Raw genomic sequence first — 12,390 nt, 5'->3', positions numbered from 1 at the left:
CTATGCATGTGGTCCAAATTTAAAACCTGTACCTTCAGAAATGTGAAAGTAGGTCACTAGGTCAATGTCAAGGTCAAAGTTTGTTTCGGTACACAATCCTATGCATGTGGTCTAAATTTGAAGCCTGTAGCTACAGAAATGTGAAAGTAGGTCACTAGGTCAATAATAAGGTCAAAGTTTGTTTCGGTACACAAAACTATGCATGTGGTCCAAATTTGAAGGCTGTAGCTTGAGAAATGTGAAAGTAGGTCACTAAGCCAAATCAAAGTCAAATTTCATTTCGGAACACGAAACTATGCATGTGGTCCAAATTTGAAGCCTGTACCTTCAAAAATGTGAAAGTAGGTCACTAGGTCAATGTCAAGGTCAAAGTTTTTTTCAGTGTACAAAACTATGCATGTGGTCCAAATTTGAAGCCTGTAGCTACAGAAATGTGAAAGTATGTCACTAGGTCAAAATCAAGGTCAACTCATGTCAAGGTTCATCTTGCCACTCAAAACCATACATGCGGTCCAAATTTGAATGTTGTAGGTTACTGACAAGAAGATTTTAAAACTTTTCCCTATATAAGTCTATATGAACAATGTGACCCCCAGGGCGGGGCCATATTTGACCCTAGGGGGATAATTTGAACAAACTTGGTAGAGAACCACTAGATGATGCTACATTACAAATGCCAAAGCCCTAGGCTTTGTGGTTTGGACAAGAAGATTTTCAAAGTTTTTCCCTATATAAATCTATGTAAACCATGTGACCCCCGGGGTAGGGCCATATTTGACCCTAGGGGGATAATTTGAACAGTCTTAGTAGAAGACCACTAGATGATGTCACATACAAAATATCAAAGCCCTAGGCCTTGTGGTTTTGAACAGGAGGTTTTTCAAATTTTTTCCCTATATAAGTCTATATAAACTATGTGACCCCCGGGGCGGGGCCATATTAGACCCCAGGGAAATAATTTGAATCATCTTGGTAGAGGACCACTAGATGATGCTTCATACCAAATATCAAAGCCCTAGGCTCTGTGGTTTTAGACAAGAACATTTTCGAAGTTTTTCCCTATATAAATCTATGTAAATTATAGAAATAAACAAAGGGCCATAACTTACTAAACAATTGTTGAACCAGTCTGATTTTCAGGGGGACACAACTAGGGTACCAATACATCATTCTGACAAAGTTTGGTCAAAATCCCCCTGGTAGTTTCTGAGGAGATGCGATAACGGAAATTTTAAGGACGGGAAGGGGGGGGCGGACGAAGGACGATGGACCGGGACGCAGAGGTTTTAAAATAGCCCACATCTGTGATGGGGGCAAAAAAAATTATAAAAAAAAGTATTTATAGAAAAAAAGTTTTTCCTAAGGCCCTATACCCACTTGTCATCATTGCATTTTAAGGGACAAAAAGGTCGAAAATAAAATCAAGTCAATAAAAAAGAATCATGAAAAAACTAGTTAAAATTTTTTCCAAAAGGTACAGATATGTAAAAAATACCCTTTAAAAATTTGGAGGTACCATCCATGTTGTCCCACAGGAAAGTGGTCTCGGTTTTTCCCTAGGGCCAATAAAAAAAAAAAGTTTACTAAATAAGCTTTTTTTAAGTAACAAAAAAGGGGAAAAAGTTTAAAAAAAAAAAATTTTTGAAAGTGAAAAAAAAAGAAGGATCGCCAAATAAAACAAGGATGCAATGCAACGCAAATGCAGAGCAATATACACACAAAAAAAAAGTAATACGACCTTTGACCCCTAAGTGTTCCTTGCTAAAGTGGCCACCCGAAACATGCGCTTGCAATCGTTTCGTGAGGTGAACATTTGTGTCGGGTTTTCTTTAAACCCTTCAAGGGGTTCAAGGTTACAGAGGGGAAAGGGAAATTGTAACCAACAGACGAAAGACAGAGGGGAACCCCCAAGGCGAAAAATAATATTCTCTTGGGGGGATAAAAAAAAAATCAAGATTTATGGTGATAAAGTTGTGTGAATTTTGGTAAAAAAAAACATAAATGAAGTGCTATTGTGAAGACAAAGTCAAAATAGCAAATTTTGGCCCCCCTTTCGGGGGCCCATAACTCTGGAACCCATTATGGGATTGCCAGTTCAAAAAAGGGAAACCAAAGTTTATGGTGACACAAGTTTTTGGCAAGTTGATTAAATTCAAACATAAATGAAGCTTTTTTGTGCAGCAAGGTAAAACGTAATTCTGGCCCTTCGGGGCCTAACTCTGGAACCCATTGGGAAAATTGACCATTTTAAAGAAAGGAACCAAAGATCTTGTGGTGATCAAGGTGTGAAAAGTTGGTTAAAATATATCAAAAATTGATGCTGTTGCGCAGTCGAGGTCAAAATAGCAAATTTTTGGCCCTTTGGGGGGCCAAAACCTGAAAACCCATTAAGGGATCGGCCCCGGTTCAAGAAAGGAACCGAGATTTTAGGGTGACAAAATTTTTTGTGAAATTTTGTTTAAATTTCAAATCATAAATGAAGTGTTTTTTGTGCGACAAGGTCAAAAATAGCAAATTTTTGGGCCCCTTAGGTGCCATAATTTGGGAAATCCATTAAATGGATCGGCCCCCATTCGAGGAACCCAAAGTTTTTTGGGTGATAAAAGTTGGTGCAATTTTGGTTAAAATCAAATCTAAATAAAGTGCATTGTGCAGACAGGTAAAAATAGTAATTTTGGCCCTTTCAGGGGCCAAAAACTGGGAACCATTTGGGGTTTGGGCCCAGTTCAAAAAGGAACCAAGATCTTATGGTGACACAAGTTTCGTGAAGTTGATTCAATTAAATATAAATGAAGTGTTTTGTGCAGACAAGGCAAAATAGAAAATTCGGGCCCCCTATCAGGGCAATAACTCGGGAAACCCCATAAAGGAATTGGCCAGTTCAAAAAAGGGAAACCCAAAGATTTTGTGGTGATACAATTTGTGTGAATTTTTTGGAAAAATCAATCATAAAAAAGCTGCTTTTGTGAGACAAGGTCAAATGCAAATTTTGGCCCCTTTCGGAGCCATAACTTGGAACGATAATGGGTTTGGCCATTTTCAAGAAAGGAAACCCAAAGTTTTTCGGTGGATAAAGTTGGGCAATTTTGGTTAAAAATAAAATCATAAATAAAACCATATTGTGAGACAAAAAATTGTGGACGGACGACGGACGAAGGGCGATCACAAAAGCTCCCCTGTCCTACGAAGGTGAGCTTAAATTCACCCACAATAAAATTTAAAAAAAACCCAACTTTAATTTGCCCTTTGTGGCCGCCAAGAAAAAAATTTATGTTTAAAAAACCGTCTCCCATTCCCGACTAGACGATGGCCCCCTATGGTTTTTTATTTGGGGTTTTTTTTGCACCGTTTACATGACTAGTCTGAAACCCAAACGCAGTAATTCGGTACCGTATTCAAGCATTTTAGTTTGGATATGTTTCCTCTTAGATCATATTTTTGATTTGTTGTTTTTTTTTATAAAATAAAGGGTTTTTAAAAGTGTTTATCCGTACACAGTCGCTGAAAACATCCTCAGTATTTTAGAGTATCTGCCATGGACCAAAATGTGTAGGTTTGTGATGTTGAATCAAATTTTCCCTTGGGTTTGGTTACCAAAAGGTCATTTGGGTTGGGCCCCGTCCTACTCATAGTAACCGTAATCTGCGCTATTTCATTTCACTGACGTTGCCTTCAAAAAGAAATATTTTTTGTAATTATTTTTTCTTTCTATGTAAACAAAATTTCATTTTGGAAAAATTTTTTGGGGCCCGGGCCCCACTCTGGTTTTCTTTATCATTTTGTTTGCCAGTTTTTTTTTTGTACAGTCGGGTTAAAGGCTTGCTAAAACTTTTTTAGCGGACTACCAAAGTATCAAGCATTTTTTAAAAAATAATATCATAAAAATTTTTAATACGGTTTCCGTGTGATGTCTAAAAAAATTGATTAATGCAATGACCTTTTGTTTCTCTTTCCCATCTTAAACAAAACCCTTTTTGAAAAAAACAATCTTTGGCTAAGGTCTAAATTAAAGAAGACTGTCTCAGTAAAAAAGCTTTCATCCAGTAGAAGATTGGGCCCAGTAAAAATGTTTAATGATTGCAGTCGGCTCCCTGAAACACTTAAGGGTGATGCGCGGCAAAGGTCCGTGCTAAACAGACCGATTCCAGGGTGACAATCAAGTTTCCCCTGCTTGGAGGTGGTAGTATTGAAATTCCAGCCCGAAATTTACCTTTTTCTCCTTTTTTTACCAAACGATTTTTTCAGACTAGTTTTTTCATTTTAAATCTTTCTAAAAAATGTCAACAAGAGCTGTCTGTAACACAGCACGCTCCACTATTCAGAGATTTGACAGTAAAATGAATTAATGTCTCGATAAAAGACCTCTATTTTAAAAAGGAAAGTCACCAAATATAACAAGAGGGTCACTCATCCTAAAGGCTCTCTGTGTAAAAGGGGCTCAGTGTGTTTGAAAAAGTAATGGTACAGTAAGAGCTAGGTTTTTTCTATGTTAGCCTCATAAATTCATAAAACACTTTTTGAAATTGGGAAATATTTGAAAAAATGGAGCAGTAATCTCTGTATCACACCCCAAAATACAAGGCTCCAGTATTATTGATTCGAAAAGATTTTAAAAAGTTTTTTAATGTAAGTTATAGCCGACAGGGGCATGGCCTTTTGACCTTGGGGCAATTTTTGGAAAAATTATGGTTGGAGTCAAACCTAGTATTGGGAAGTTTTCAAAAATTTTTTTTCAGGGGTTTTTGAAGGTTTGTTTTTTGTTTTGAGTTTAACACCGTTTTTAAACGTATTTCAGTCATGTAAGGGCGGGCAGTTTACCAAAACCAGTGATCTGGTTTTTGTCCCAGTAAAAACCCTTTTCTCTGCAAGTCGCCAACTTTCCCCATGAATCAGAGGGGGGATAATGTTTTCGAACAATGTTATTAAAATGTCACAAAAAACATACCCCCTGCCTGAGGAAAAACCACGAATCGTGATCCATGCCAACGCTTTGCTACTGAGAAAGTGTTCTGGAGGAGTGTTATTTAAAAATTGTTTGTAAAAAGTGACCACCCCCCTCTTGCGCCATTTTTTTAGCCCTTCCATTCAGTGGTTTTGGGATGTTGTTAAAAACAATTTTTAAAAGACGGCAGACAACTGGAATCAAAACGCGGACATAGTGTGACCCAAAATATCTCCATGAGCTAAAAAACAGTGCAGTATCTCTGGAGGGCTATTTTTGTAAAAAAAATGTTGATAGGACGTCAAAAATGTAAAAGCCCCCAAAAATTTTAAGGAAATCTGTAAAGAATCAGGCAGAAATACCAAAGATTTTTTCTGTTTAAATATACTACGGGAAAAGTAAGGCCATGTTTTATTTTAAAGTATAAATTTGGGAAAACTTCACCGCCTCCGGGCAGGGCCCCTTTTTCACCCAAGAGGAAAAAAGTTGAAATTTTGATACGGGGGGATATCAAATACAAAAGCCTATCCCTTGCGTAGGCAAAAAGATTTTTCAAGTTTTTCCTATCTTCTAAGTCTATGTAAAACTCGAGAATCCAGGGGCATAATTTCATCAATTTTGGTACAGGACCTCAAGGCAATGCAACATACCAAATATCAAAACCCGGTTTTTTTGGTATCAGCAAGAATTTTTTAAAAATTTTTTTTTCTATATAAGTCTATGAAAAAATTGAGAACGCCCTGGGCGGGGGCTCTTTTCTCCCAAGGGTTAAAATTTGAAAGTTGGAGGGGACCAAAAAGCATTGCTACATACAATATAAATCCCTAGCTTTGTGGTTTCAGACAAGATTTTAAAAGTTATTTTCTGTATCAGTCTATGTGAAACTTGTGACCCCCTGGGGCGGGGCCTCTTTTCAACCCTGGGGCACATTTTGAACAATCTTCAAATGATGTACATGCAAATATAAGACTAACCCTTTTGAGTTTGGAAAAGAAGATTTTTAAATTTTTTCCTTTTGGGGGCCTGGAACCCAGAGTTCTGCATGGAATTCAATTCTTTGAAAAATTTTAAAAGGGGACCCCCAAGGATCTTTCCTGAAAAATTTGGTGTAATTCGCCCTGTAGTTTTCAAGAAGTTTTTATAGAAAATGTTGCCAACGGCTGACGCACGACTGACAACAGCCTTTGAACAGTAAAAAAGTCCCACGAGCCTTTGGCCAGGGAGCAAAAAAGCGGAAAGGTCGCCATTGCCAAAATTTGTGCCAGTGGACTGTAACCAAAAAGATTAAAGGAATTTTTATAGCGGTCATCCTGGGAAATTTCTTCTTTTTCTAAATAGCCCCAATTGATTTCTATGAGTTTCTCAGGCCATGCAATCAACTTTTGCACAGTCATTTGATTCAAAAATATCGGAAAAAAGGACTCCAAAAAACTTTTTGGAAATCTGGTCAAAATTGGCTTGGTATTTTATGACGAAAACTCATTTTTTAAAAGATTTGGGGAAAAAAAGAAATCAACAAAAAGACAATTACAGATTGATACCATTAATTTTACTTTTTAGAGTAAAATTCAGATAAATCTTTTACAATTTTTTTTGTGTGACAAAAAAAAGCTTTTTTACTTTAATCACGCTACAACAGTATTTTTTTACCGAGGGAAATATTAAATTTTAAAGCATTGTTCATTTTATTTTTCCAAAAATTATTAAATAAACAAAAACTTTCTGTTTTAAAAGACCTTAGGAATACAAATGTCCCCTTTAAAGAAGGGTTAAAATACTGTTGAATAATGTAACAGTAAAAATATTTGTATTAAATGTATTTGCAAAACTGAAAGGTAGTTAATCAAAAAGCTTTAAAATTTCCCAGTTTTCTTTCTGTTGTTGCAAACTTTCTTTTATTCAATATATCTGTTATGTTTTCTTATGTTTTGGTACCCTTCTCCCGGAAAAAATTGTACTCAGCAGTTTTAAAAATGAATGTTTTGCGCATTGTTTCTTGGCGTATATTGCGGACTTTTATAGCGCAAAAGGGCGGTCAATTGTTCTCCTGCTCCAAACATTGTCCAGTAAATTCAGCGTGTTTTTCGGGGTTTAGGTTTTGATTGATCGATAGTAGTGGAAGGTGTAAAAGGGCCCCCTGTGATCTGCTCCTCTCTGAAGGGGTCTGTAAGTCTTTACTGTAAGAAGTAAGGTAAGGAAGGGGAAACCCCCACAGCACAGTGATCCCGCCTATCTTCATCCCTCCCCCAGAAGTCTTTTGTTAGATTTAAACATTTTATATTGAAATTTTTGTGGGGGAAGTTGGGTTTCAAAGCTGAAACCCAAAAACAAAAAAGTGCAGTTCTTTTTAGTTCTTTTTTTATTGCCTGTAGTACATTTACTTAAAAATCCTGGTTTTTCAGAATTGTAAAAAATAGAGCCCCCCAGGGCAACGAATTAAGTCATAATTTCTTCAAAATTACTAAGAAATACCCGTCCCTTTTCCCTTTTTCCTGCCAGTATAAGCAGAGGGAAGTTTCAGCCCGCTGGTGACACATCGGAGTTAATCCCGCTGAAAAACCAATGGCTATGGGGGGAAGGAATTGCCAGCACAATGTTTGTAGATGCCTCAAGACCCAAGGGGGGGAGCAAAACTGCGGACTAAAAGTCGCAATTGATTTCTGCGGTATATTAGATTCTCTGCGCTATAAATTTTACCCAAAAAGGTTTTTGTGTTGAAAACAGAAAAGGTTTTTCTTTTTAAAAGTTGATTTTTTTGGGAAAATTTAAATTCACCCTTATTAAAGAATATCTCATAATTAAAGCCCTAAAGCTCAGAAAACACATAGTGGGAGCGATAATAAAAAACCCGGTGGTCTGGGAACATGGCTTTTCCTGAAGTCTCATCCAAGGTCATCAATGGAATTCCCTTAATGCCCAAATTCACAGTTGGGGTTCCAGGATTGCAGAAACTGTTTTGGATGGTAAGAAATTTTTCCCGCCATCAAGTTGTTTTCAGGGATTTGAAATGGGGACAATTAATTTTTTTAACACAGTTCTGCAATGACCAAGCAAAATTTTTAAACGCAAGCAAAATTTTGCTCCCGCCCTTGATTTTAAAAGTGAAGGTGTATACAATGAAACAAAACAGTTTTACAATGTATAGAAAAGGCATCTTTACACTGTGGAGATTAATGTTTTAAAAAGCATCTTCATTAAGAGTAACATCTTTTTTGTGTGATTTTAAACTAAAAAATAAGACATCTTTCGGCTCTTTGGGAATATTTTCCATTTAAGTTGCTGATTACTCCAAATTATGCCCATGGTACAACAAAACACCCGTAGTCTCACAGTTCTCTTTTTTCATCTGTGGGCCACCCCCTATGCCTTGCTGTGATAACCAGGGTTGAGCTTCTATAGGCCATGATTTACACTGATAGGCTGTAACATTATCTAAAGCTGAGAACGTATTATATCCTGGATATGTACGTGCTGGACCATTTACAACATAACCCTCTCCAAATGTGACATGCAAGAAGTGACTGTTTTTCTTAAGTGTTCTTCCTCTTCCATCTGCAAAAAAACCTTGCATTGTCCCTTGGTAATTACAGGTGCAAGGAGAAGGTTCACCACTGTTCAGAATCTGGAGAAGACAGTAGCCGGGTGATGTGTTTTCATCTTTGATCATTAGAAAATTCCCAATGCCTGGCTCCCACTCATTCCAATCCTGTATCACATTCATGTCATTTCTACAGACGAGTATATCCATGTCTGACTTTAGTCCTGGAGTTGTTGTACCTTCCACTTGACTTCCAAAAAAATATATGGAAAAGTGGCCTTCTTTTAGTATTGTCAATCTTAAAAACAGATTTAACAACAAACCCCTCCTTCTCCCTTCAGTAGTTTCTATCCACCCCAAAACATGGTATTCTGACAATTTCAATGTAAACTTTCGGAATCCAGGAGTTGAAACTTTGAAATCATTTTAAAATAGGTCAATAACCCCCAGATTTAAAATTGAATTTTCAGAAAAAATTAAACACATTTATAATACTTGACTTTGGAAATGTTTTGTGGAAAGCAGAATAACACAAAAAATCTTAAATTAAATTTTTTACATTTTTTTTGATTTAAAAATAGAAGAGAATTTTTCAAAAAAAAAAAACACTGTCCCTGTGCCAAAATTTAAAAATAATAAACATTTTCGGGTTTGAAGTTTAAAAAGTAAGTTTATAACAACAGATAATGTTAACAAAAAATTGATTTTTACAAATTATTAAAAAGCAAGAAAATTTTAATTTTGGAGTATATTTCTTTTTAGATGGACGCGAAGAAATCTGATATTCCAATAACGGGTTTTAAAAATTTTGTCAACTTCTACAAAAAAGTTGGTATAAAAAAGGGGAACAATTATTTATAAAAGAAATAGTTACGGCACGTCATAAAAGGGGGTTTCAAATTGTAAAATTCATTTTGAATTGTAAGTTTTTTTATAAAAAAATGTTTAAAAAAAACCTCTTTTTGTCTGCACATATAGTTTTGAAAGTATTTTCTACTGTCTACTATGGGTGTACGTCTTGCATACTACAGTTTCAAGTATGTTTCTAGATGAAACCATGCTTTCAGAAGACTAAACCTTTTATGGCAAGGATTTGATTTTTTATTTTTTTGGGCAAAAAAAACCCACCTATGAGGCTTAAATTGGTGAATATTTTGGATAATCTGAACCCAACACTTTTTCTTATAGGTACCACCCCGGGACGTCAAAAAATCTGTAAAAGTTTTTTTTTCCACACAGAATGCAAACCCCCAAAAAAAAAGCACTTTCTTTTATTCAGTTGTTTTTAAAGGGGTAATGGGAAAGTGATCATATCTTTATGTAAATGTACCAATTATGCAGAATTCATTTCATGGATATTGAAAGAACTCATGTAATAAAACACTGAATCCAGTACTGGGAGACTTTTTGTTTCTTTGGTTTGGTTTTGGAAAAGTCCACTGACATAAATAAGGTCTTGGCAACTTTTCAGCTTTTAAAAGGTTTTAAGGAAGTCCCCCTCGACCCGGGGGATTATTTCATCTGACCCGGGCATCAGGGAGAACTATCAACCTTCCGTAAGCCGTGTGTAGCTTCCCCCCAAGAACTAACTCTTAAGTTTAGCTCAAACTCACATTGGTGAGGGGCAAGTGATTTTAAGTCAGAGACCTTAACCATTTGGCTACAGAGGCCCTGGGAGACTTTTTATGGCCCCCACATGGCACTTTAAAAAATTCCCGTCATAATAGAAAAACCTGAAAATTTAAATGTTCTCTGGAAGCACAGAATGCAAAAAAAAACACTCAGTTTGAATGAGTTGTTCACGGGTATGGAAAGTGCAACGCACGCCCCCTCCCCCACCCCTCCCCTTTAAAAATTTAAATTTTAAATGATATTAAAAAGTCCATGATCCTCCCAAAGGGTCAAAGGCTATAACAACACTGAAAAAAAGTATTGGGAAAAATTTCTATGGCCCTCACATGGCAAGTCTGTGTAGGATCTTAGCATTTTCAGGCGAATATATTTTCTGCCAAGATATCGTTACATGATTAATAAAAAATATTGAAAAGGTTATGTAAACTTTGAAATATAATCATCATTCATTAAATACTGAAGGATGTAGGTCAGTATTTCTGCCAATGGCTGGGGCGGAGGTGCAAAACATGTACAGGCCCTATCACTATCATAGTTGCTGGAGGAGTATTCTTATTTAATGTTATCATTTTGAATTATTTAACAAAAAGAAAAATTGTAAAAATTACACACAGCCATTAAAAAAGTGGCCCACTGGGAAAAGCATTACACTGAAATCCCTCCAGGAAATTAAAGGGTGACTAGCCCCCTCTTTTTACAGTAATTTCAGTCCTTAAAATTTTGTTAAAAAATTGTTTTGTAAAAGGGGTTCGACTTGAAATTTTAAATTTTAGTAAAAAAACCAAAGGTTTCAAAAGGGTTGGAAAATTTTTGAAACATGGTGTAGTCGAGTTTTCTTTTATTTATTTTTTTAAATTTTTAAAATGCCCGTATGTTTTTATTGAAGTTTGTGTATTAAAAAAGAAGAAAATTTAGTTGTTGATCCTAATAAAATTTTATTCCACCTTTAACTACCCATTCATTATTGTAAAAATGAAAGGGAGATTTAAAAGGGGGTCAATACATTTGAGCAACATTCAACATTTTTTATAAATTCTGTTAGAACTTATTTAAGGAAAAAAAAGACCCATTACTAGATTTTTATCTCTATTTGAATGTTTTAAATTTTTTACTTTTTTTTTTTATGAAATTTTGGGAATTTTTCCCTTTTTAAAAAAGGTTTAAAAAGTGGGGTTTTTTCTTTTGATTCAAATAAATTTACTTTTACTTTTTATTGATAAATTTGGAAAATTTCAACTACCTGAAAAAAAAAGACATGTGTTAAAACAAGTGTTGCTTGGAATTATTTTTTTTCAATCGGAACCAAGTGACAAGGGAAGTATGAATTTGGCAAAATTGTATTGTCAAGCAAATCTTTTAACTTTAAATTTGATAGGCTTATATTTTATCTCCAAGGAAAAAAGTGTTTTTTAAAATTTTTATTATCTAAAATAATGCTTTCGCTGGGCAAAAAGGGGTAGGAAAAAACAAAGTTTAAAAAATTTCAAGTGAAAAATTTAGGTATTAACAACTCAGTGGACACAAATAAGTGTAAATGATAATTTGGGTTAAATTTAAACAAATCCTTCGTTTACCCCAAAAAGTGATTTAATGCCTTTTTAAGACAAAGGCCCCGCATGCAATCCTACCACTTCGAAAGTTTCAAGATCAGATATTTTTGGAGAAGAAGTCATTTTAGGAAAATAGTAAATTCCCCTCTCCCCCGAGCTTAACTGTATTTTTATGAGGAAAGTTTATGCGTGCAAAATGAATTAAAACTGAAACATACTTTAATATGACAATCACCCTCATAGAGTTTTCACTTCATACAGGACAAAAATGTTTGCTTTCCTTGAAAATTCACTTGACAAATTTCATTAGTTAGTCACCTAATATTTGTTAACAAATTAACTTTTAAGTATCTATGGTCTGGCAGTCACATGAATGGAAAAACCTAACCACAAGGATACAGGACTGAAACTCTGTTGTTTGAAACCAAGAGCGAAAAGGAAACCAAAGAGAAGCCACATGTGAAAATCAACAAATTTGAATGTAAAAACCTGAAAACAACACGCCCACAATAGCTAAACTGCTAAATGCCTTTAAACAAGAGGGTCATGATGACCCTGAATCCCTCACCTGAGTAATATGAGCCACAAGTTTAAAATGGCAAACTGATGCTAAAATACCAGTAGGTCACATTCATGGTCACTGAAGGTCAGTTTTAAAAGATCATTGTGCAAAACTGTACATGTCTATGAAATTTCAAGGCTGTATCTTAAAAAACAATAAAGTAGGT

The 12,390-nt window shown here is 35.4% G+C and overlaps 1 protein-coding gene across 1 annotated transcript in view; it reads right to left on the bottom strand.

The window, feature by feature from the left end:
* The window catches only part of LOC123563744 (D-beta-hydroxybutyrate dehydrogenase, mitochondrial-like), a 52,796-nt gene that overhangs the window by 7,421 nt on the left and 32,985 nt on the right, over positions 1–12,390 (bottom strand). The gene's annotated exons all lie outside the window — the stretch shown is intronic.

Source organism: Mercenaria mercenaria, chromosome 2, assembly GCF_021730395.1.
Source record: "Mercenaria mercenaria strain notata chromosome 2, MADL_Memer_1, whole genome shotgun sequence".
Lineage (NCBI taxonomy): Eukaryota > Metazoa > Mollusca > Bivalvia > Venerida > Veneridae > Mercenaria > Mercenaria mercenaria.
The sequence above is the reverse complement of the archived record's forward strand: the minus strand, read 5'-3'. Positions and strand labels throughout refer to the sequence as shown.